This window comes from Ictidomys tridecemlineatus, chromosome 10 (assembly GCF_052094955.1).
Source record: "Ictidomys tridecemlineatus isolate mIctTri1 chromosome 10, mIctTri1.hap1, whole genome shotgun sequence".
Taxonomy (NCBI): domain Eukaryota; kingdom Metazoa; phylum Chordata; class Mammalia; order Rodentia; family Sciuridae; genus Ictidomys; species Ictidomys tridecemlineatus.
In genome coordinates, this window is record NC_135486.1 from 108,543,930 (window position 1) to 108,567,574 (window position 23,645).

At 46.4% G+C, this 23,645-nt stretch overlaps 1 protein-coding gene across 3 annotated transcripts in view; it reads left to right on the plus strand.

The window, feature by feature from the left end:
- The first annotated feature begins 6,925 nt into the window (after window positions 1–6,925).
- Window positions 6,926–23,645, plus strand: part of Card11 (caspase recruitment domain family member 11) — a 110,847-nt gene continuing 94,127 nt past the window's right edge. The window contains exon 1 of one of the 3 annotated variants that reach the window (XR_013426815.1): window positions 6,926–7,105. The gene's annotated coding sequence lies outside the window, so the exon portion shown is untranslated. The remainder of the gene's footprint in view (window positions 7,106–23,645) is intronic. The other 2 variants (XM_040277497.2, XM_005340836.5) reach the window with 2 other exon arrangements.

The following is a 23,645-nucleotide window of genomic DNA, read 5'->3' on the forward strand; positions in this document are numbered from 1 at the left end:
CCCCACGGGCGATTCATGGTGAGATGAGGCTGCGAGCCTCCCCATGTGGCTCTTTCCTCTCCAACATCAGTCTTCTCACCGCCCCCTTCTCCTGAAATTCTCCCCTCAGTAAATCACACTGGATCCTCATCTGAGGGGCTATTTTCGCTGTCTGTGTTTGGATGGAAAGAGCACAGACAGCTGTACCTACGTGCACCCAGACATTAGGCAGATCCCACCTTCTTGGTCTGCTGCCTCCCTAGGAGCAGAGATGGGGCTGCTGAATTCTTCCAGGGGGTGGACAGGGGAGAGTGCAAGAACCAGAGGTGAACCTCAGCTGCCCTTGCAAAAACTGAATGCTGTCTTGTGTCTTGTAGAAAAGGTCTGGAAAGAGCTCCCAGCTGCTTTCAACCTCCAGTCCTAGGATGGTGGGTGAGAGCCAGCTGTGGCACCCTGAGAGGGCACGCCTCAGTGATAGCAACAGGGCAGCAGCCTCCAGACTGGATAAGAGCATGGCTGAGAGAGGGCAGGCTGTGAGTTATATAGGAGCCAGGAGCTGGCCATGAACTCCAGCAGGGCAGGTGGCACCCAGGCAAGGGATAGGCATTGGCCTGGAGACCTGAGCTAGAGGTTCAAGGCTCAGCACCCCCACCCTTCTCTTGCCTCTCAGGACATATGAACCACTCTTCTCCCACATACTCTGAGCCAGCTTAGCAGAAGGCAGAGGGAGGGGACAGCTATAGGAGAGACGAAGTGTCTTAATTCTAGAAAGACTGAGCACTCTCTAGGAGGACCGTTACATTACTGGGTTGTGCTGGATTTTAGCAAGAAGGACTGAAATTTTGCTTTTCCTCCTAACTTGCAGGAAGGGACCAGAAGAAAAGCAAGATTATTTTCAGATAGAAAGGAGATTTTTCTTCAAACATGCTTATTTGGGTGAGTGACCCAGTAACCTCACTGCATACCCTAAGATAACTTGAATGTTTGAGCACAGAGAGGCCAAGAGACAAACGGATCAGGTCCTTTCCTGGTTTTATTATTGAGTGGCTCATGGGTATACATGCGTACAGGGTTCTTGTAAAAATGATTAATTTTTAATTTAGGAAAAAGCAAAATGGATGTGGAAACAGACATTTGTCAGGAAAGAGGGTGCTTATGTTAAGGATGTAGTTTGCAAACTCATAGAGGATTTTAATCCAGAAAGTCTTATGTTAATTATCTTAAGAGGGTAGACCCTGATAGTGGTGAGACCCTTGGGAAGTGCTTAGATTTGATTAGGTCATTAGAATAGAGCCCCATTATTGAATTCTAGTGACTTTACAAGGAAAGGCAGAGAGACCAGGCAGAGGTTCCCTCCTGCCACAATGGGATGCAGCCAATGGGACTTTGCAGAGCCTGCCCCGAGCTGAATGGACTTCCAGCCTCCAAAACTATGAGCTAAATGAACCTCTTTTCACTGTGTGGTAGCTGCCTCAGGTATTTTATGGTGGTAATGAAAAGCCACAACTGTAGAAGGACACACAGGGAAGAGGAAATACATTCATTTGTCCCCTGGTCACTCCCTTCCTAGTCAAACTCCTCAGAAATGTCCACTGCTGGCTAAATGAGCTTTCTGGATGGCTCTGGCTTAAAAATGATCACTCTGCTAGTTTTTGTTTTTGGTACCAGGAGTACCACCACTGAGCAACATTCTTCAGGCCTTTTAATTTTTTATTTTGTTTTGTTTTGAGGCACGGTCTTGCTAAGTTGCTGAGTTGCCTCAGTCTCCTCAGTTGCTGAGATTACAGATGTGCGCCACCACACCTGGCTCCTTGTCAATTCTTATCTGGGTCCAAGTGATCCTCCTGCCTCAGCCTCCTGAGTAGTTGGAACTACAGGTGTGCACCATCACACCTGGCTTAATGTGTTTCTTGTTGGATCTTCTCAAAGTGGAGATACAGCTCTGATTAACATTATTACTAAACTTTTGAGGGGGTCTCAGGAATTGAACTCAGGGACACTCAACCACTGAGCCATATCCCCAGCCCTATTTTGTATTTTATTTAGATACAGGGTCTCGCTGAGTTGCTTAGCACCTTGCTCTTGCTGAGGTGACTTTGAACTCCGGATCCTCCTGCCTCAGTCTCCTGAGCCGCTGAAATTACAAGCATGTGCCACCACACCCAGCAACATTATTACTATTTCATGATTAATTCCTCTCTTGGTTTCCTTTCCTCTTCCTAGAACCCTTAATAGGCACTTGTTTTTCCAGATTGTTTATGTCTCAACTTTTCTCTCAAACTTTTCATTTCCTCTGAGTTTTATATTATTTTCGTTTTCCAGCCCAGGAGGATATACTGGAAAGACCATCTTCAACCCTTCTAATGAACTTTCAAGTTTATTTTACATTTAGTAATTATGTTTAATTTAATGAACTGGTCTTTATTCAGGCAGCCTATCCCTAAGCCTATCCTGTTGCATCACACGGCTAAACCAGTCAGGGTCACTCCAAGTGAATTTGGGGAATAAATAAAGCCACAGACACAGAAAATACCTTTTTGGGGGGTTCAGTGACTGATCCTCAGCTGCAGCTCCCTCAAGGGGGGGGGGCAAGGCAGGCAAGAAAAAGAGGAGCAAGTGCTGAACCCTTTTATTGAGGAGAAGCCATTCAAATGAAGCAAGGGGTCAGGTTTGGGGGGGGGGTTGGGTCTAGCTTCACGATGTCTGTCAGCAGGTTGACTGACCTCTAGGAAGGCCACGCCCATCTCATGGCAGAGCAAGCGAAAAGATGCTTACAGTTCAGTGCCCCTTGTGCGTTCAATGCTCACAGTTCACACACACACAGCCTAGGGCTGGCTTGCCACATCGCCACACTCTCATGGCTCAAGGCTAAGGGGCACTCGATCCCCAGGTGGTAGCTTCCAACACTACCCCATAGCGACTATTCTTCTTTTACAGATGTGATCTCTGCTTGAATCTCCAGGGATGCTCCTCGGAGGCTTTTCAGGTCACCAGGCTCCTTTCTTTCTAGCATCACTGACCCCTTTCTACTACTGGAAGACAGTTATCCCATTTGCTCAAACAACCTAATCTCATCCCTGTCTGTCAGGGTCCAGGTGGACAATTGTGATGCTTTCCGCTCCTTTTCCGACCTTCTTAAGGAGTAGCAGCTGGCTGGGGCATGGGGGGCAGATGTCATGGATCAGCAGACCACCTTTGCTCCAGAGCCTTGCTCTGCAAAGTCTGGCCTGTGGGCCCATGTCCTTTGGTGAACCCATCCGAGACAAGAACAGAAACTGAGACTAAGCATTTTGAAACTTTAATGGCACTTTTGACATTGCACAATAACCAAGCATGATCGGTTGGCTTGTATCGTCCGTCTCTTTTTTTTTTTTTAAGTTCCATTTTATAGTAATTAATTTTTATTATATTTTACAGAAGAATCAGTCCGTGACAGATGAGACATTTTGTAAAAGGGAGGTTTGTCTTTCACTACAGCCAGCTGGGGAAGTGTTCCTTTAGGGAGCCCAGGCAGGGAGAGGTGAGGAAGGCTGCCCCTCTGCCGTATGTCACGTGCACAGGAGTCTCCCTGGTCTGCTGCCCCTATTCAGAGAGCACCCACCCTCTCTGAGATCTCCTTAGAAATGTTTCTCCGACTTTGGCCTCAGGGAGAGGCTGGAGCCACACAGTGGGAAGTTGGAGGAGGGAAATGGGGACGCTCCTATCCTAGCAATTGCACCCACAGTTCCTCCACCCATCATCTGCATCTGCCCTTCCTGCCTCTCCTGCCTGAAGTGCACACCTGACCTGGGGGGCAGAGGTTCCATGGTGGAGAGCAACTCCCATGCTGGCTAGGGCCAGGCTCCTGTCCCCCTGCCTCCTGCCCTCCGGAAATGCATGGCAAGTCTCATCTCTGTCTCCCACCATTACCAACCCTCCCTGAACACTTCCTTATTGTCACTTCTCCAAAGAGAGTGTTTAATCATTGTCTTGAACCAGAAGTCCTCATTCAATGACTCTGGGGTCTTGGAGGAACCCCATTTTCTTGGGGTGAGAGGACTCCATGAGGTGATGTAATGTTCCATATCATATCCACCCCACCCCATAGAAATAAAATTTCTTAGTGGCAACACTAAAAGAAAAACAGATTAGATTCCTTTTAATAATTTATTTTATTTTACCCGACTTACCTAAAATATTGCTTCAGTGTGCAATCAGCATAAATTCTTTTTGCGGGGTAGGGAGTAATAGGGATTGAACTCAGGGGCACTTGGCCACTGAGCCACATCCCTAGCTTTATTTTATATTTTATTTAGAGGCAGGTCTCCCTGAGTTGCTTAGTGCCTTGCTCTTGCTGAGGCTGGCTTTGAACTCGAGATCCTTCTGACTCCGCCTCCTGAGCTGCTGGGATTACAGGCGTGTGCCACCAAACTTGGCAACATAAAATTGTTTAATTTTTTTTGCACTCCTTTTTACATATGAAGGCTTCAAACTCAGGTGTCTAATAGCACATCAATTCAGATGTTAATTTTCCTCAGAACACTTGGTCTGTATTTAGGTTCTGTCAAGTTCCTAAGTGGATGGACATAATGAAATTGTTTCTGATATACTTGAAAATTTTCCAACAGCATTGAGGACCAGTTTTTAGATTTAGATTAAGATGAATTAAAGTTAAATAGAATAAAAAATTCAACTTCTATTCACACCAGCCACCACGATAAACATTCAGAAAACTTGGAAGAATTGTCAAGCACTGCACCAGGCGGTTCTATGTTTTCATAAAGGTTTGCGTTACAAAGTATACACACTTATCAAAACTCATTTTATCAGATAGCTGAAATCTGGATGTAAATTTTGCCTTATGAAAACTCTCTAGTTAACGATATACATCATGGAGCATTTAGGGTGACTTACACTGATATCTGCAACTTATTTTGAAATGCATCCAAAAAAACGATTGATGGGTGGAAGGATCAAATAGGTATGTGAGAAAGCAAATACAGCAAAATGTTAATTTTAGAATCTGTGGTGGGGTAAATGGATATTCATGTTTAAAATTGTAAATGAGATTATGGGGGTCGTGTCTTAATGAACTATACCTGGCATCCAATCCCACTGATAAATCTCAGAAACATAATATTGAGTGAAAGACACCAGGATCAAAAGGCAAGCTGTGCAGACTTCCAGTTATATAAGTTCATGAACAGTCAGAGCTGATCTATGCAGCTGGAGGTCACAGTTACCCTGGTGGGGGAGTAACTGGAAAGGGACCCAAGGGGGATTCCTGGGGACACAGAAGTTTCGTGTTTTGATGGAACACAGTGTGGGTGTGAGTTACATGGTTGTGTTCACTCTGAAAATTTGTCAAACTGTACACAGAATGTGTGTACTTGGGCCAAATTCATCTCAATAAGAAGTTTTATAGTTTTTAAGTAACACCTACCTTTCCAGGTCTTGCTAGTGGGAAGCCAGAGCTCTCCTTTAAAGATAAATGTTTCACAACAAGCAAGTGGTCTACTTCTCTGATCCCCAGAGGGCAGTGAGATGTGTCGTTAAGCATCGAGGACTCAGAAGCTGGGGACCTAGTGTTTATTTCAGGAACTTTCTTTGTGGTTCTTGCTAACATTCTTGAGCAGGCTTTACAGAAAGCAGACTCAAGTCCTGCCCAGTCCCCAGCCAGGGCATTAGAACCTCGCCCATCCTCTACATGGCCCAGAATCTATGCTCTTCTAGTTACCTGCACCACACCCCAGTTTTCTTGATCTTCCTGAATAGCTGTTCATTTGTTGAATGTCTTTCCCTTGAGGACCTCAAAACTCTCCTAGAATCAAAAGAGGGAGAGAAAGAAGATGGAGGTAAATTGAGGCAGAGGAGAAGAGCCAGAGAAATGGGTTTAGTGGTTGCTCACAGGCAGAGGGCAAGAACCCAAGACACTTGGAGGTGCCTGATCCAGCCTGATGTTTAATACAGTTTTTTATTTTTGTAGTGCTGGGGATTGGATCCCCGGTCTTGGGCACGCTGGGTAAGTGCTTTATCACTGAGTCTACCCCAGCCCTCATCCAGGTATTTGAGTCCACAATCAGGTAATCTTAGGATGGCTCACCTAGAATCTGAGAAAGCAAAGCACAGTCAGAGGCTCCTTTGATAAACTTTGGGGTCAAGTACTAAGACACCTGGGAGAGAGACTGACTTGGGAGGGAGAGGCCTGAGAAAGTTTGCTGAGTTCTAGGAATTTATTTCCTTGTTCTTCCTTTGTTTTCCTTTCCACCTATTTGTGTGTGTGTGTGTGTTTTAATTCCGTCTATCCTACCTCAAAATCGCGACAGTCACAGATCCCCACTTCCCTGACAATCACTGTTCAACAGAATTTTAAGGCACAAGCCCGGCCAAGTGTGGGGGTCAAGGGTGTTGCCATGAAGTGTCCAGGAGGGATGTGAGAGGTCCTCCAGAGAGGTGCTGACCCGCAGGCATGCCCCAGGAAGCTTCCAGAACGAGGGCTGGAGAGAGGAAAGGGACTTGGAGAGCAGGATTCCTTGCTTCCCATTCCTTTGTACCCCCTCCCTGCAAAGTCTGGGATTCCTCAGGATCTGATTTCTCCCAGAGGACCCCTGCCTGGGATGGCCTATCAGGGCCTAGAGAAACTTAGAAAGGGGGGCCCCTCCCAAGGCCACACCTGGATCCGTGGGTTTTCTGGGCTGGTGGGGCCTGATAGCCCAGGCTGGGCCCTTGGCTCCAGCTGAGGCAGGTGCCCTGGCCCCATGGGTACCCCTAGGTCTCCCCACTCTGACCCTCATAAGTCTGTCCCTGCAGTGCCCCACCCCAGAGCCGCCCCACCCCCTCCCCGCCCTCCCTCCAAAGTCCTGGACCAGAGTCCGCCCCTCCCCCTCTTCCTTATCTCTTTTTCTAACCTTTTGCATTTTTTTAGTCTCATTTCCTGTCGGGTTTTGCATTTCCCTCCCCCGCCCCTCCCAGCCTATGACACACTTTCTCTCCTTTCTGCTCCCATCGCCTCTTCGGGTCTCCGGACTCCAGCCCCGGCCGCGCCAGCCCCTGCGGCCGGGCAGCCGGACAGTGGGCGCGGGGCGCGGGAGGCAGCCGGCGGCCTGCGCGGAGGAGGCGTCCGCGCCCGCGGAGCATGAGCGCCCAGGTAGGCGAAGGGGAGGACGCGGGAGGGGACGCGGCGGGGGCACACAGGCTTTGGCTGCGGGGACCGGAGGGGCCCACCCTTTCCTCGCCCACCTTCTCCTCCCTCTCCCCTCCCCGCCGCTGCTTCCTCCTGTTACGTCTCCGGGTCTCCTCCAGGTCCCTGACAGCCTCGGGGGTCCCCCCGGCCAGGTTCCCGCGCTCCTTAGAGAGGACGGGGATGAATGGGGGGCCGGAGGCAGCGGCCGGCGAGCGCCCCCGTGCACCTGCCCCGGAGGCGGGAGTAGAACCTGCGCAGGCACCTGAAGGGCCGGAAGTTTCCAGACAGTTTCCAAACAGCCCAGCCTGACTCAGAGGCTCCCGAGAAGGTGGGGCCCACGCGGCTCAGGCTGGGACGGGGACCTCCAAAGCCGCTCAGAGGGGGCCGAGGACCGCCCCCCTCCCACGGAGGGCGAATGAGGAGCGGGGGATGGTCGGCGTGCAGGAGAGGGCCCTGGTGGCCCCAGCCTGAAGTCACCTCCCAGATGCTCCCGTGGGCGCTCTGCGGCGCCCTCTCTGCTGAGAGACAGGAAGGGCTTTTCTGGCCCTTAGGGGTACCGAGCACAGTTGCAGGGGGTCCCCTGGACACAGAGTTATACTGTGGGCTGCAGGCTTCAGCTGGGTCTGGACGTCACCTGAGCTGCCGCCTTTCTGTCACTCCTCGTAGTCTCAGCCGATGGCCGCCTGCACCAACTGGGTCTTGGACAAAACTGACCTCTGTGCGCTCTGCCTGGTCTCCAACCCTTTGATTAGTAGTTTTAAAAAATTTCTCCTGACACTTACCGCTTCTCTTGAAGGTATAAAGTTACCAATCTACCAGAAAGGGAGGAAAAAGTTGGTCTGTCATTCAACCTTTATTTAGTGCCTAACCGTGCATAATGTGTGCCGGAAATCCCGGGAGCTGGAAATTAATGCGAGGACAGGAATTCAGCTACCCTTCTCCACTGCTGTGCTTTGCGGGAACTCCGGCTGCCTCCACCCCTAAGGCATCTGTACAGTGCAGATAGTTCCACCTGGGCCAGCCATGCTCCGAGGGCAAAGGCAGCCGGCCTTGTCCTTGTCACATCTCAGCGAAATGGTTTGCACCTGAATAGATTTTATTAGGCAGGAATCAGAAAGGCAGGCTGGTACCTTACCCCCTCGGAGTAGTCTCCGGTCTGCACATGAGTGATCCTTGAAGTGATTTAAGAAAAAAAAAAAAAGTGGCAAAATATACATAGCATAAAAATAACAATTTCAACCACTTTTATGTGGATGGTCCAGTGGCCTTAAGTACATTCGCACTGTTGTGCAGTCATGGATGCTATCTGCTTCCAGAACTTTTCCATCTTCCTAAATAGCAACTCTGTCCCCTTTAAACAATAGCTCCTCTTTCCCCTCACCCCCAGGCCCTAGCATTGCACTTTCTGTGGATCTGACTGCTCTGGGAACCTCATTGAGGTGGTATCAGTGTTTGACCTTTTGTATCTGGTTACTTCCCTGATCATCCTGTCCTGAAGGTGTATCAATCCACGTTGCTGCCTGTCTCCTTACTTGGCCTGAGTAGTGCTCCAATGCACGGAGACACCACATTTTATTTATTCTTGGCACCAGGGATTACCCAGAGGTGCTTAAACCACTGAGCCACATCCCCAGCCAAGTAGCTGAGGCTGGCTTTGAACTCACCATCCTCCTGCTTCAGCCTCCCTAGCCACTGGGATTATAGGCTTGTGCCACCATGCCTGGCTTCACCCACCCTTTATGTGATAACCTCTAGATTTAACTCTCATGAAGGCAACAATGTATGTTTGAACCAATCAATGCTCACTACATAGGTAGCCTTGTGTGGGAAGCACAGGGTCCTCTTCTAAGGAGGTTCTGTTGCACAGGTTGGGTGCACTGATGGCAGTGCAGCTGCGGACACTAGATGGGAAAGAATTCAGAGGAGAGAGGCTGGCAGAGGGCGTGTGGGAGATGGCAGGGCTTGGAAGGCCATCATAGGAAAAGGCTCCAGGCTGTTGTGCAAGAAGGAAGGCCTCGACTTCTTTCTGCACCTTCAAATGTGGTGCTCCCCCACCCTTCCCATTAGAGACTTCTTCCTAGGCCTGAAGGGATGTGTGTCTGCAGGGTAGGGGTAGTGGAGATGAAGAGTCTCCTGTGATATTAGGTCTTTATAGTACAGTGTACATGTGAGACCTCATCAAGTCCTGATTTTCTGATGACGATAATGAAAGGGCTCATCAAATGCTGAACAATGAAGCCCCCTTCCAATCTGTGTCAAAAACTGTCATCTGTTCTCTCTGTTTTGAAGACAGCGTGTCTGGTCAACAGGACGGGGGTTAAGCCCCAGATGGCCACCCTAACTCAGCAGGGGTGGGTTGTGGTGGTTTTGCAAAGCCAGATTTGAGAAACGGAGAGATGCGTATATTCATGGCAGAGGGAAGAAGTGATAGGGGTCAGCTTGCCTCCTTTCAGGTCTGGGAGCTGTCCTAGCTGTGTGGCCTTGGACAGACTTGTCATTCCTTGTGCTCTCTGACATCATTTCTCTAATGGAATTGGGATTTTAATACTAGTTGTTTTCAGCCTTGCCCAAGGCATTAGGCATAAAATGAGGAAAATACAAAATATTACTGCTTTGGCAATTGCTACTGAGATCAGAGGTTGGATTCCAGAGGCCAGAGCTGGGGATACAGTGCCTGTTCCCCACCCCGGACAGACCAACTGGAGGGCCTCCTTGCTTAGTATGGCTCGGCCTCAGTTTCACAGTCTTACAGTAGAATTTTGAGAATTGAAGAAAATCAGAGCAGATGTTCTATCCTGTGAATATCCTCTTCTTGCTGCTGTGGCTACACTACCCAACTGTTCTAGAATATATTTGGTTTAATTGAAATATGAGAACAGAAAGAAAAGGGAAAGACAGCTTTTGAGAAAACCCCTTAAAAATACTTTTCTGATAAAATAAAATTTCATTTTTTTTTTCTTATTCTTTTTGCCATGCTGGGATCAAACCCAGGGCTTCACATGGGCTAGGTACGTGCTCTACCGTGGAGCTACCTGTCCCTAAAGAAAAATTACAAAGAGCAGATTCCTGGATGCCAGCCTCTTCATCCAGGCAGAACCACATGGGAAAGACATGGCTGGTACATGCTACATGTAAAGAACATGCCCTCCGGCTGCCCCTCACTCTCCTTGAGGGACCTGCTCTCTGGGTCAGTGGTTTTATTGGGGAGTAATCTTTGGTGCTGTGATTGGTTCAAGGGCTCAAAGATTATAATGGTCACTGTCAGATTTGTGTGATGGGTATCCGTGGCCCAGTGCCAGGGGGTAATAAAAGCCTTCCTCTTGCTTGGCATCTGCTCCCTCTTCCCGCCTCCAGTGCCCATAAGCACATCTGTTCAACCTCTGGACCCTGCAACCACTATTCAGTGGGCAATGCTCCTCACAGGCCTGAGAGCCAGAAAGGTGTGTCCAGTCCCCCAGGAGGACTCCAGCCTTCCCCGTTTGTTTCTGTGTGCAGCATGTCATCCTCCTGACCCCTCTGTCTCAGGGAGGTGTGGCCTTTACTCATAAGTTTGACAGGGACAGAGTGGGGACTCCCCCGTGTTCTATCCCTCGGAACTTCACGTGCCCTGAGGGTATCAAAGGCAGCGCCTGCCACTCCTGATGTGGCCCTCATGCCTAAGAGGTAAGATACTATTCTGGAAAGATCTATGTACTTGGAACCAGGCAATCACCCATGACCGTGTGGCCTCAGCAAAGTCACATGTATAAAATGGGTATAAAAATACCTTGCCTAAATTAACACCAACCATTTTTCTAAATGTACCGCATGTGTCATGGCGCCCCGGGAGCTTCTGCTTTTCAGTTGTGCTTCTGACTTGGTTATTTTGAGACTAGGAGGTGGAACAGGGTGATGAGTTAAAAGCAAAACTGAATACACAGAACCAAGAGCTATTTCCCTAATTTATTACGAACACTTGTCAATCACATAGATACCAGAATCAGCAAACTTTTTCCTGAAAGGCCCAAATAGTAAATATTTTAGGCCTCATGAGCCAGATGGTCTCTGTTGAAGCAACTCAACTCTGCAAGCCACAGATGGAGAGAGTGTGAAGAGTGTGGCCATCGCTGGTCCAACACAGTGCAGGCGGTGCAGGAATGGACCCTCCATGATAGTTGATCAACCCCAGAACTAGAGAATTCAGGGCAGTGGGAAAATGGCTGAGGATGCAAATGAGTATAATATGAACAAGTCAACATGCTTCTGTTATGCTTAAATCAATGTGAAGTGATAAAAGAGGGACATTACATTTTTTGAACTTTTAGGCTGGCAACACTCATCAAATTTGAAACCTGGTGTTGGCAAGGGAAGGACAGGCAAGCATTCTTACATATGGACAATCTGATGATGTTTACCAGCATTGTAAATGAATAAACCCTCTGGCATGGGAACTCTGCTTCTAAGAGACTGTATTACGGACATACAAGCATGCAAAGATTTGTACATGCAGATGTTCGTGCAAGTGTTGTTTATTTACAGACAAAAGCTTGAAAGGGCAGAAATGCTCCTCCAGAGCAAGGTCCATCTGCACAGTGGGATTCTATGAGGTCGTTAATGAGGATGAGGCGTGTCTGCGGGGATGCAGACATTACAAGTGTGTTTCTTCTCAATGAGTTTCTGGAAGAAAACAGTAGCACTTATAAGAGTGTTTATGCCAGGGACCTCTAGGGGAGGGAGCTCAGTGGCTGGGAAGGGAAATTTTTAAAACTTATTTTGTATCTTTGTCTCTTGTTTGCATTTTTTGTTAACCATGAGTCTTAGCTTTCCAGAATCCCAGCCTCATGCAAAAGGTGGTTTCCTCTTACAGTGGACTCTCATTTCTGCTTTGTCCTAATAAGAGGGCCATGCTAGGAATCACAGGCCTCAGTGTTCCTGCTAAAAGGCAAAACTGGGGGACCCCTCAGTGAGAAATCTGGGTTTTTTAAATTAAGATATCGCACACAGTACACTTCACAAATTTTAAACATAAAGCCAGTCATGGTAGCACACACCTATAATCCCAGCGACTCAGGAGGCTGAGACAGGAGGATCTCGAGTTGAAAGCCAGTCTCAGCAAATTATTGAGGCCCTAAGGAACTCAGTGAGACTCTGTCTCTAAATAAAATATATTAAAAAAGGAATGAGGATGTGACTCAGTGGTTAAGTGCCCCTGGGTTCAATCTCCAGTACCAAAAAAAAAAAAAAAAAAAAAAGGAACAAATCTTAGGCATAGAGCTCGATGAGCTTTTTATATATCCGCGGAGCCAATCACCCAGATCCAGGTATAACTCCTTTCAAGGGCCCATGGGGTCTCTCAGGCCTCTTCCCAGTGGCTCACCTTCCCCTAACCCCAACATAAGCACCACTTCAAGCTAATCCCTGTGGCTTTGCCTTTCTTTGCCTTTCTTGTAAATGGAGCCTATGAGATGTTCTCTGCCTCCAGCTTCTTTTCTCAGCCACAGATGTGAGGCTCATCCAGTTTGTTGCTTCTTGGTGCCTTGTACAAATGCATCACAGCTTATCCGTTCTAGTGTTGATAAACATTTTTTTATGGTGAAAAAAAAATGTGTATGTAGACTTAGCCAGCTGGACTCAGTCGAGATGATCCCAATTTCACTGGTAACATCCAAAGTGTGGTTATCGGGAGCCAGTGGAACATAGGCTTTCTCATCTCTGTCAGGCCTGATGGAGTATTGACCTTGGCTACATCAATGTCACAGAGCTTCTTCACAGCTTTTTAAGTCCGGTGCTCATTGATCTTGACATCCACAGTGAACACGAGTGTGTTTCTTCTGATTTCATGGCAGACTCAGTGGAGGGGACTTGAGGATGGAGATTTTTTTTCAGGCAGCTCTCCTCTGAGGATATTTGGGGCTGCCTCTGGAGCCCCAGTGGGGTGTGTGTGTGTGTGTGTGTGTGTGTCTGTGTGTGTGTGTGTCTGTCTGTCTGTCTATGGATGCCTGTTATGGATTGAGTATAAGGTCTCCCCAAATTCCTGGGTTAATGCACAATCTTCAGAGGTACAATAATGATGGGAGCTGTAACCTAATCAGAATGCCTTACTTTGAATGGATTGGCTGGATGGTACCTGTAGGCAGGTGGGAGATACCTGGAAGAGGTGGGTCACTGGGGAGGGAAGTCTGCCTTGGAAGAGTTCATCCTCCCTCTCTGCTTCCTCGACTGCTGTCTGCTGAGCTGCTTTTCTCTACCACCCCCTTCCACCATGATGTTCTGCCTCACCTTGAGCGCAGAGCCATGGATTCAGCCCACCATAGACTGAACTTCTGGAACTTTGAGCCAAAATTAAACTTGACCTCCTCTAAGTTGCTCTTGTCAGGTATTTTAGTCATGGCAACGAAAAGCTGACTAACCCAGTGCCTTCTCGCTCTGCATTCTTGGCCTGCAGAGCCTTGGCATTGGTTTTGGCTCTGGGAGAGGCAGGAGGCTCCTTCTCGGCTTCCAGCACCATCTTGGTGGAAAGGGTCTGTTGACAAGCATTTGTATGATTTGCACTTTGGGGCCACTGTGATGAAACTACTGTGAGTGTTCTTGTACATTTCTGCAGAAAGATGTAGGTTTTTTATTTTAATTTTTTTTTCATCTGTGAGGGTAAACAGAAGCCCTGTGCCAGTATTATTTGAGGTTTAGTAAATTATTATTTTAGTGAATAAATGTTAGTATGAAGTAAAACTGCATTTTATTGACACTAGTGCTTTGTTCCCTGCTTCTGGAAAGGATTATGTGATTGACTGAAGTCTTCTAAGAAATAGCCTTTTTTTTTAAAAAAGGGATCTGAGCGAAATTGGTTCAAGGGAAACATTCAGTTGAATGATAATGGTACCCCGTACTTCTTCCCAGGCCTCCTGTCTTCAGTGCTCAGATGCTTTTGAAAACCACATGCTTCCGGGAGCTGGTGTGGATATCCTTGTTTGCAGAGATGTAGACCAAGGAGCATAAAAGGCCCCATTCCTATGAGCATACCTGATATTAGAAAAGTGTTTCTTCCCATATTCTTTTTTACTTTTACTTTTTTTTTCCTTTGGGAGGCCACTGAGGATTAAACCCAGGGCTTCACACATATCAGGCAAGCACCTCGCCACTGAGTCACATCCCCACACCATTCTTCCCATAGCCTTTTTTTTTTTTTAAAGAGAAAGAGCGAGAGCGAGAGAGAGAGAGAGAGAGAGAGAGAGAGAGAGAGAGAGAGAGAGAGAGAAATTTTTTAAAATATTTATTTTTAGTTTTCGGTGGACACAACATCTTTATTTTTTATTTGTATATGGTGCTGAGGATCGAACCCAATGCCCCGCGCATGCCAGCCGAGCATACCACCGCTTGAGCCACATCCCCAGCCCTCTTCCCATATTCTTAAGAGACATTCTTTAGCAGAACTGTCCCAGTTTGGAGAGGTTTTAGGCTGAAGAACAGGGCCAAAGAAGGAAGGGATAGGTTTTTTTGTTGTAGTTGTTGCACTGTCAGGGGCCAAACCCAGGGCCCTATGCATGCTAGGCAGGTGCTGTACCACTGAGCTACATCCCATCCCTGGGAAAGGATGATTTTCTCTGACTGTTATGGGTAGGGAAGCATCACTGGTTTTCTTTGACTATTATATGTGGCTACAGCATAAGCAGAAGGCCATTCAAAGGAACAGATCAACCTATTTCCCCCTTTGTATAGAAATTTTATATAACTTCATATCTTTATTACTTAATATTAGCTACATTTTGAAAAATCCCAATCTTTTGTAGCATAGTCAGACAAATGGGACCTAAGAGGCCCTCCTGGCCCTAAGCCTGTGGCCCTGCCTCCTCCTCTACCCCCTGTCCTGGCACCTCGTGCATCTGGGCCTGATCCCTGCCCTGTTTCCAAGATATACATCTGTCCATCTGCCCTGCCCATCTCTGCCCCAGGCCCCAGAGCCCCCTTGTCTATCCAGTGAAATTCTCTGGTATCTTCCTCTCCTATATCATCTATCCCTCTCTCTCTGTGGTGTCATTCCCATCGGAGTACTGAGGGGCCACCGTTTCACCCATCTTTAGCACAAACTAACCAACCCATCTGGGTTTCATCTTCCCCTCCAGCTATCACTGCCTATCTCTATTTCTTTTCTTTTTAATGATTACGCTTGGACTGCCATAACAAAACACCATGGTCCAGGTGGCTTGAACAACAACATTCATTGTCTCACAGTTCCGGCTGTCTGTCTGAGCTCAAGGTGCTGGTAGGTTAGTGTTTCCTGAGGTCTCTCTCCTTGACGGTGACAGCCACCTTCCCTCTGTGTCCTCACCTGGATGTTCGAGCTCACCTCTAGTGTCTCTCTGTGTGTCTGATTTCCTTTTATTTATTTGTGCCAGGGATGGAGCCCAGGGCCGTGTGCATGCTAAGCATGCCCTGTACTACTGAGTTACACCCCCAGCCCCTCTTCTTTTGATTTTTTTTTTTTGCAGTGCTAGGATTGAACTCAGGGCCCCATGCATATTAAACAAGCAACATCCCCAGCCCCCAGCCCTCTTCTGGAAGAACACTAGTTAGATTGGATTAGGACTCACCCCTCCTTTTAAAATTTTATGTTTTCACCAGAAAATATGCCATATGTTATTCCAGCTTTCATTATTGCTTGAAATTTTCTTCGTGGCTAATTCATGCTGAAATTTTGTAAGAATGTTCTACGTGTGCTTGAAAAGAATTTGTCTTTCCTACTTGTTTGATTCAGAGCTCTCTGGATCTGTTAGAACATGTTGATTATCTTTGGTCATCTGTTACTGTACCTGCTAGTTCCCTTCTTGGGGCCCTTTCTGAAGTCTCTTACTGACCATGTCTTTCCCAGTTTCTTGTTTTCCATCAGCTTTGCTGTGTGTGCTTCTCAGCCGTGTTCTGAGGCACATGGATGTTCATGGTCATTGACGGTTCTTCTCCGTAGCATACAAATTTTCTTTGCCGGGGGTGAGGGGTGTTAGGGGCTGGGGTTGTGGCTCAGTGGTAGAGCACTTGCCTAGCACATGCAAAGCCCTGGGTTCAATCCTCAGCACCACATAAAAATAACTAAACAAAATAAAGGTTTTGTGTACAACTACAACTAAAAAATAAATATTTTTTTAAAATCTTCTTTGTCCCTTTTAATGTTCCTTCCCTATTTTTTGCATAAAGAACAGCAGTCCTACTGGTCCCATCCCCCCAAAAAACTCTTTTAAACTTAATCTACTCTTTAAAGACCCTGTCTTCAAGTAGAGTCACATTTCAATGTTCAGGGACTTAGGGGTACAACATAAGGATCTAAGGATAACACCTTCATAGCAAATCCCTTTGAACGTGTTGTCTACACTGGCTGTCCCCAGTTCCTATTCTCCCTTTCCATCTCAAACCCACTTTAGTGGGGTTTTGCCCAGGCAATCAATTTAAACAGCTCTGATCTAAGTCACTGCTGACCCTGTCCTACAGTCTGTTCTTAGTCCGTGATCTCAGCAGCATGTGATACCATTGATTCTTCACCTCCTGGAAACACATATTCATATGGCTTTGGGCTCCTCTCCTGGTTTTTCTCCCACTTAACTGACTGCTGCTTCCCAGGCTCTCTTCCCTGACTGCTGGCATCCCCTGATCTCTGAGGCCCAAGCCAGAGCTCAGTCCTCTCCCCAGGTGGCGTCATCTGCCTCATTGCTTGAAAAGTCATCTATGTTTGTATCTCCTGCCCAGGCTCCCCTCCTGAACTTGAGTCTTGACGTGTCCACTGGGAATGGATCCAGAAATCAAACTTGGGTTTTCCGGGTGCTGAACTCTCTCTTCTGTCCTGCCAGTTGCCCAGGGTTAGGCTCCTGGAGTCGTCTTTGATTTGTCCCTTGGGAGTAGTAATTTGTCCATTTGCTGAGAAAAAACAATTTTCTCTGGCAAGGTCATGAAAAAGTCATTCTTCTGTCCTGTTAATGCATCTTGGTGGGGAAGATGTGCACTCTATGGGCAGCAGATGGGGGACAGACAGCCTGGTGCACTGGGGAAACCACTGGCTTAGAAAGGGGATTTGGATTTTGGATCATCTCACCCATTGGACAGTCTTGACCAAGTCCCTTCTCCTCTCTGGGGCTCAGTTTCTTCATATGTCAAGTGAGAAGATTAGGTAGGGCTTGAGATGATATATGAATTTGATCTTGGAGGCCAATCAACTAATAATGGCTTGCTGGAGCATTGCATTGAGCTCTGGAAGAGAGTTCTGTAATTGATTGTCAATGTCTGCCATGGGTGTGAAACTGAGAATTGAAGCTTGGCTGCCCCGGAGTAGTCATCAGGACCCACTTTAAAAATCCACAATGACCCTGTGACCTTGAGCGAATCACTTCACTCCTCCGAGATTTCATGAACAAGATGGAGATAAATAATCCCTGCCTTCCTGCTACACAAAATTGCTCTAAGGAACCTAGGAGATAAGTAGGTGAAAAATGGCACTGGAAATACCAAAGCATTCTGTAAAGAAGAGGCTTTATTTTTATTAATTGGCCTCTTCAGTTTTGAATTCTGTCATTGGCCGCGCCCTCCTCTAGACGGGCCTTGGCTTTCACCTTGAACATCTTCCTTTGTCTTCTGCTCTGGTGCCCTAGTGCTATTAGGATTCCCCTGGGGTTGATGAGAAAGGGATTAATTTGGATGCTAGGTGTAGGATGTGATCCTTCTGAGCTTGGAGCACCTCAGCATCTCAGTATCTTTCACAGCCTCAGGGTTGGTGCAAGTCAGGCGGTTTTCTTCAGGGTCACCCTTGCATAATAGAACCCCAGAGCTCCTGACCCCCACCCTGTGTCCTCACCTCTAATGATGCTTCTGCACAATGGATGGGAGAAAATCTTCCCCAATTAAGGTTTTTATCTCCCTTAAGGGTTCACTCTTATTATCCAAATCTCTGCAGTTAAATTAATTCTCCAGTTGGGCAGTTAGGAACAGTGGGTCCCCTTGGGTGCTGCTGTGAGGAGTTCTGGTTAATTTCTGGAGGGCAGCTGGTGGGATCCAGTGGAGACATCCAGACATCTATTTTTGTTACCTGATGAAAACACCGTGGTCCCTAAATCTACAAGGCCTGTTTCTTTCACCTTGAATGTGGTTAATGTCCTGTGTTTTGTACCAAAATCCCAAACAGAGCTTCCGTTTGCAGCCTCCTGGATGTATTAACTTTTCCCAGGGACCCAGGGGAGCCATCAGTTCTTCTATTATTTGGTTTAAGCAAAGCTTTGGGGCATTTCTTCTTGCCAGTGGTATATTCTGAGTCAGATTCATTGCCTGAGCTCTTATTTATTAGCGAGTGTGTTTTATTGTAATGCGTTTCATTTCCTTTTCTTTTACTTTGGGCTTCGTTCTACAGCCTCTGTCATGAACAATGTTTGGTGCTGTGTGAAATGAGATGCATTCAAAACTCTTTCAAGACATAAAGGTGGTTTTTTTTTTCTAGTTTGATTTTCTTCTTTTTATTTTTAAATTTTTTTTAAGAAACAGATAAATAAAGGACTTGAGTTTCCTGTAGGACTGGAAACAGTGAATCAGATTTTTGTTTTTGTTTAAAACCTGAAAATCTCAGTCTGGATGAAGCTGAAGGCTGTGTTTAGGGGTTTGAGTTGTCATCCCTTCCGGGCGGGCCATTCCATGGGAGGGGGAGCCACCTACAGAGACCGATTTGAGAGGTACCAGAAAGGTTGTGTGACTCATGGTGCTGCTCAGGGCTCGGTGGGCACTGACACTTCCTCTGCTGACTTGCCTGTTCCGGGTGGTGGCAGGGAAGGGTGGGGGGGAGCATTTCAATGATTCAGCATTTGGCATTACTCATAGAATAGTGGTTGTGATGGGCATGGGCTCTGCTCCTGCCAGCCATATGATCTGGGACAAGTCGCCGAACTTCTTCGCACCTGTGTTCTCGTCTATGAAATGGGATGAGACCAGCACCCTTCCACAGCAAGTTAAATAAGACACCACCTACCACTGCCACCCATGTGCAGCAAGCACCATGCTCAGGACAGGCCTGTAGCTGCCAAGTGCCAATCTTGCTGTAGTTGCATGCCACTCATTAGCAGGATAACCCAGAGCAAGTGCCCAAGGGTCTCTTTCAAATCTAAAATTTTAGCATGAACCCTTTGCAAAGCTTTGCCCATGTTCTTTTGCCTGATCTCCAACCATCACTTCCATTACTCTTGCTACCCACTCCTAGGGCTTAACAGTGCCTCCCCAAAAGGATGGCTGGAGACTGAATCCCCCATAGAATAGTGTTGAGGGGTGATTAGACTGGGCATGGTGGCACGTGCCTATAATCCCAGTGGCTCAGGAGGTGGAGGCAGGAGAATTGCAAGTTCAAAGCCATCCTCAGCCATTTAGTGAGGTCCTAAACCACATAGCAAGACCCTGTCTCGAAATTAAACCGTGCTGGGAATGATGCTCAATGGTCGAGCATCCCTGGGTTCAACCCCTAGTACCAAAAAAAAAAAAAAAAAAAAAAAAGAGAGAGAGAGAGAGAGAGAGAGAGAGAAAGAAAAAAAGATCATGGGTCAACGTTGTCATCACAGGAGGGATAGTTACCCCCAGGTAGGTTTCCACTCTCGTGATCTTTTGCCCTTTCACCATGGGAGGATGTAGTAAGCAGGTTCTTGCCAGATGCAGCCTCTTGCTCATGGTCTTCTCCTCCTCCAGAAGCATAAGCCAAATAAATTTCTGTTTGTTATAAATTACGCAGTCTGTGGTATTCTGGGATAGTGGCAGAAAATGGACTAAGACCCCTACATATTCATCCACTAAGACATGCCCAGCATCAACCCTGTGCAGACACTGCGAAGGATAAAAGGTGAAAAGACGGAGTCCCTGCCACAACTCGTCTGTCATCTGGTGAGGAGACAGGCGTATAAACAGCCAGTTGCAAGGCGAGGCTGTCGCTCTGAGTGATGCCCAACATGTGGACAGACCTTAGGGAGAAGGATAGACAGGTCTGCCTGAAGGAGTAGGACAGCTCAGGGTGAGCCATTGGGGCATTCTGAACAGGGGCTGTGAGCCAGGATGGCTGTACAGGTTACAGAGATCACAGGCAGCAGGGAGGAGATCTAGTGGGACCCCAACAGGCAAGAGGCCAGCCCTGATTGATTGGGACACATGGGCCAGGTACAGTTTTATTGTTATTATAGTAAACTTTGCATTGAAATGTAGCATACACACAAGAGACGCGTGTGGACCCCAAGTGAGCACATCCTGGTCACCAGTGACACCCAGATCAAGAAATAGAACGTGACCAGCTGAAAAACAATATCACCATAGAATAAGAACTTTTAATGTAAGAATTTTTAAAAAATAATGTTGTAATAGAGTGATGACTTTTAACATAAGAATTTTTAGTATGAGTATGTCCCAAATATTGCACTGGACATTCTTGCAGTAAAAGTTATTTGTTTATTCAGAAAATAAGTATAATGGGGGTGTCCTGTACTTTATCGGACAACCTTAGCTTTATCAATGTTGCTTCTTATAGCGATACATTGTTTGGCTTTTGTTGCCAATAATAATCCATTTTGTGAATTATCCAGATTTTATTTATGCCACTGTTGATTGGCTATTGTGAATAATGCTGCTACAAGCACTCTTATGCATATATTTTGGAAATAAGTGTTTACCCACCCAGGAGTGGGCTTGCTGGACCCTAGGGCATGTTCACACTCTGCTCTAGTAGGTGCTGCCAAATAGTTTCCCAAGGATGTTATTTCAGGCTGTATTGCCCTCGGTCATGGCTGGGGCTTTTGTTTGCTCTCTGCTCTGAGACAATACTCACACATGGAATTGTCTCTTTGTTTTGGACATTCGGGTGGGTATGTAGCCAGACAAACAATTCTGTGGTTTTAATTTGCATTTCACTTATGACTAATTTGCATTTCACTTATGACAATTAGTCATAAAAAGAAACCAAATTTTTTCTTGTTTATTGGCCATTTTTGATATCCTGCTTTTATGAAGTATCCATTCAAGTGTTTTGCCCATTTTTCTATCGAACTGCCTTTCTTATTGAACTGTATAAGATAGGTGTGTGTCCTTTGTCAGATGCAGGTACTGCAGATATCTTTCCTTGGTTGTGTGGCCTGCCTTTCACTCTCTAATAGTCTATTTATAAATGGGAGTTTATTTTAATGTGGTCCAACTCACGTGTGTGAGTTCTTCCATATGGTTAGCTCTTTCTGAGTCCTACTTAAAAAAGATTTTGCCTATCCCAAGATGTATGTTTTCTTCTAAAATCTTATTTCATCTTCCAAATTTATATCTATAACCTATCTAGAATGATTTTTCCCTTTGAAGTCAAAATTTTTTGCACCTATTGTAAGTATACAGTTCAATGAGTTGTGATAAATGTATATAGCCATATAACTTCAACCTCAATCAAGATACAAAATATTTCTGTCACCTCTAAAAATTGTCCCACATCCCTTTTGCTTCTCAGAATGTCAGAACCCACCTCAGATCTATTGATCTCTTTAACAAGATCTCTTTAAAAAGATTCCCAGGTACCTTTTTTTTCTTTTTTTTTAAGTACTGGGAATTGAACCAAGGAATCCTTAACCACTGAGCCACATCTCCAGGCCTTTCTATGTTTTATTTTGAGACAGGGTCTTGCTGAGTTGCTTAGGGCCTTGTTAAGTTGCTGAGGCTGGCCTTAAACTTGTGATCCTCTTGCTTCAGACTCTCAAGTTGCTAGGAGAACAGGCACATTCCCAGGTACTTTGTGTGCACATTAAGGTTTAGAGACAACCCAAGTTTCTTTGGAGAAAGATGACAAGCCAAACATGCTGTTCCTCCTGTTATAAATAGCATGAACACTAGAAAGTCAAGTAAATGGTTGATTACTGAGTTTGGGATGGGGAGAATGAGAGAAGGACTAAATTGGGAAGAAACTATGAAGCCATTACAAGAATATTCTCTACCAGGTATGGTGGTGCACACCTGTAATCCCAGTGGCTCGGGAGGCTGAGGCAGGAGAATCTCAAGTTTGAAGCCAGCCTCAGCAACTTGGTGAGGCCCTAAGCAACTCAGCAAGACCCTGTCTCAAAATAAAACATAAAAAGGGAGGCTGAGGATGTGGCTCAATGGTAGAGCGCTCGCCTAGCATACATGAGGCACTGCGTTCAATCCTCAGTACCACATGAAAATTAATTAATTAATTAATTAAAAAGAATAAAAGGGCTGAGGATGCAGCTCAGTGGTTAAATGCCCCAGGTTCAATCCCCAGTATCAAAAAAAAATATATATATATATATATGGTTTAAAAAAATATGAACACACACACACACACACATATGTATTTGGTAGCCAAATCCTATCACATGGCTAATAATAAAAAGTCATGGTCCCTGCCCATCCCTTCCCACTTCTGAATTCTACTCTGCCAACATCTTAATTGTCACCTCTCCAGATGACAGCTTATCCTCATTTCTGTCCTCGGGCCCTCGCCCCCAGGCCTCATCTTCTACTAAGCAAACCTTCTCCCTCCTGCCACTGACCCTCTATCCCTATCTGTGTGCCCACCTCCTGTGGCAGGGGCATCCAAGGTCTGAGGCTCTCTGGGGCTCTGCAGGACCAGCAGGTTCTCTTCTCTCCAGCTCTTTGACCACGAAGCCAAATGTTGGTTTCATCTCTCTCTTAAGTGTATAGGTGTTTTTAAATTGTGAATTAAATTTCTTTTAAAAATGCAAACAAAAGCACGAGTGCACACATGTAATATCGAGAACACTGGACGTTATTGGTGCGAATGGTTCACGGCAGAGATTCAATTAAACTCATTTCCAAGGGGACGTCCACCTGTCCTAGCACCGCCTCCCTCCGCTGATCTGCAGGGAGCCAAGTTTCTCATACATCAGATCTCAGACAATTGTGGCTTTCAATCTGGGTTCCCTTGTCTGTTCCTTAGAACAATGAGTCTTTCTCTGAACAAATACCAAGCTCTCTCTCCCTCCCCTCATTTTTTGCCTTCCTGGGCTTTGAGTGTTATTTGATTTCACTTTGTATTCTTTCTTAGGGTATCGGTTATACTTCTTCAAAAATTGCTAAGTGATGGCCTAAGAGTTTATTTTTGTTTTGAGACAGGGGCCTCAAACTCCTGGGTTCAAGGCCTCCTCCCACCTTAGCCTGCTGAGTAGCCATGCCCACCAGCTTAGAAAATACGTTTTAAACTAGTCTAAATCCACGTTTCTTTTTCTTTTTTTCTTTTATTTGTACCAGTGGTTGAATCCAGGGACGCTTAACCAGTGAGCCGCTTTTATTTATTTATTTATTTTTACTTTGTGACAGGGTCTTGCTAAGTTGCTGAGGGTCTTGTTACATTGCTGAGGCTGGCCTCAAAACTTGCCGTCCTCTTGCCTCAGCCTCCTGCATCGCTGGGATTACAGGCATGCACTGCCTCGCCGGGCTGTGAGATGTGTTTTTGTGGTTCTTTATTCTGCTTCGGGGAGTGTTCTCTGAACTTCCTTCGTCTCTTTTGTTCAAAGTGGAATGC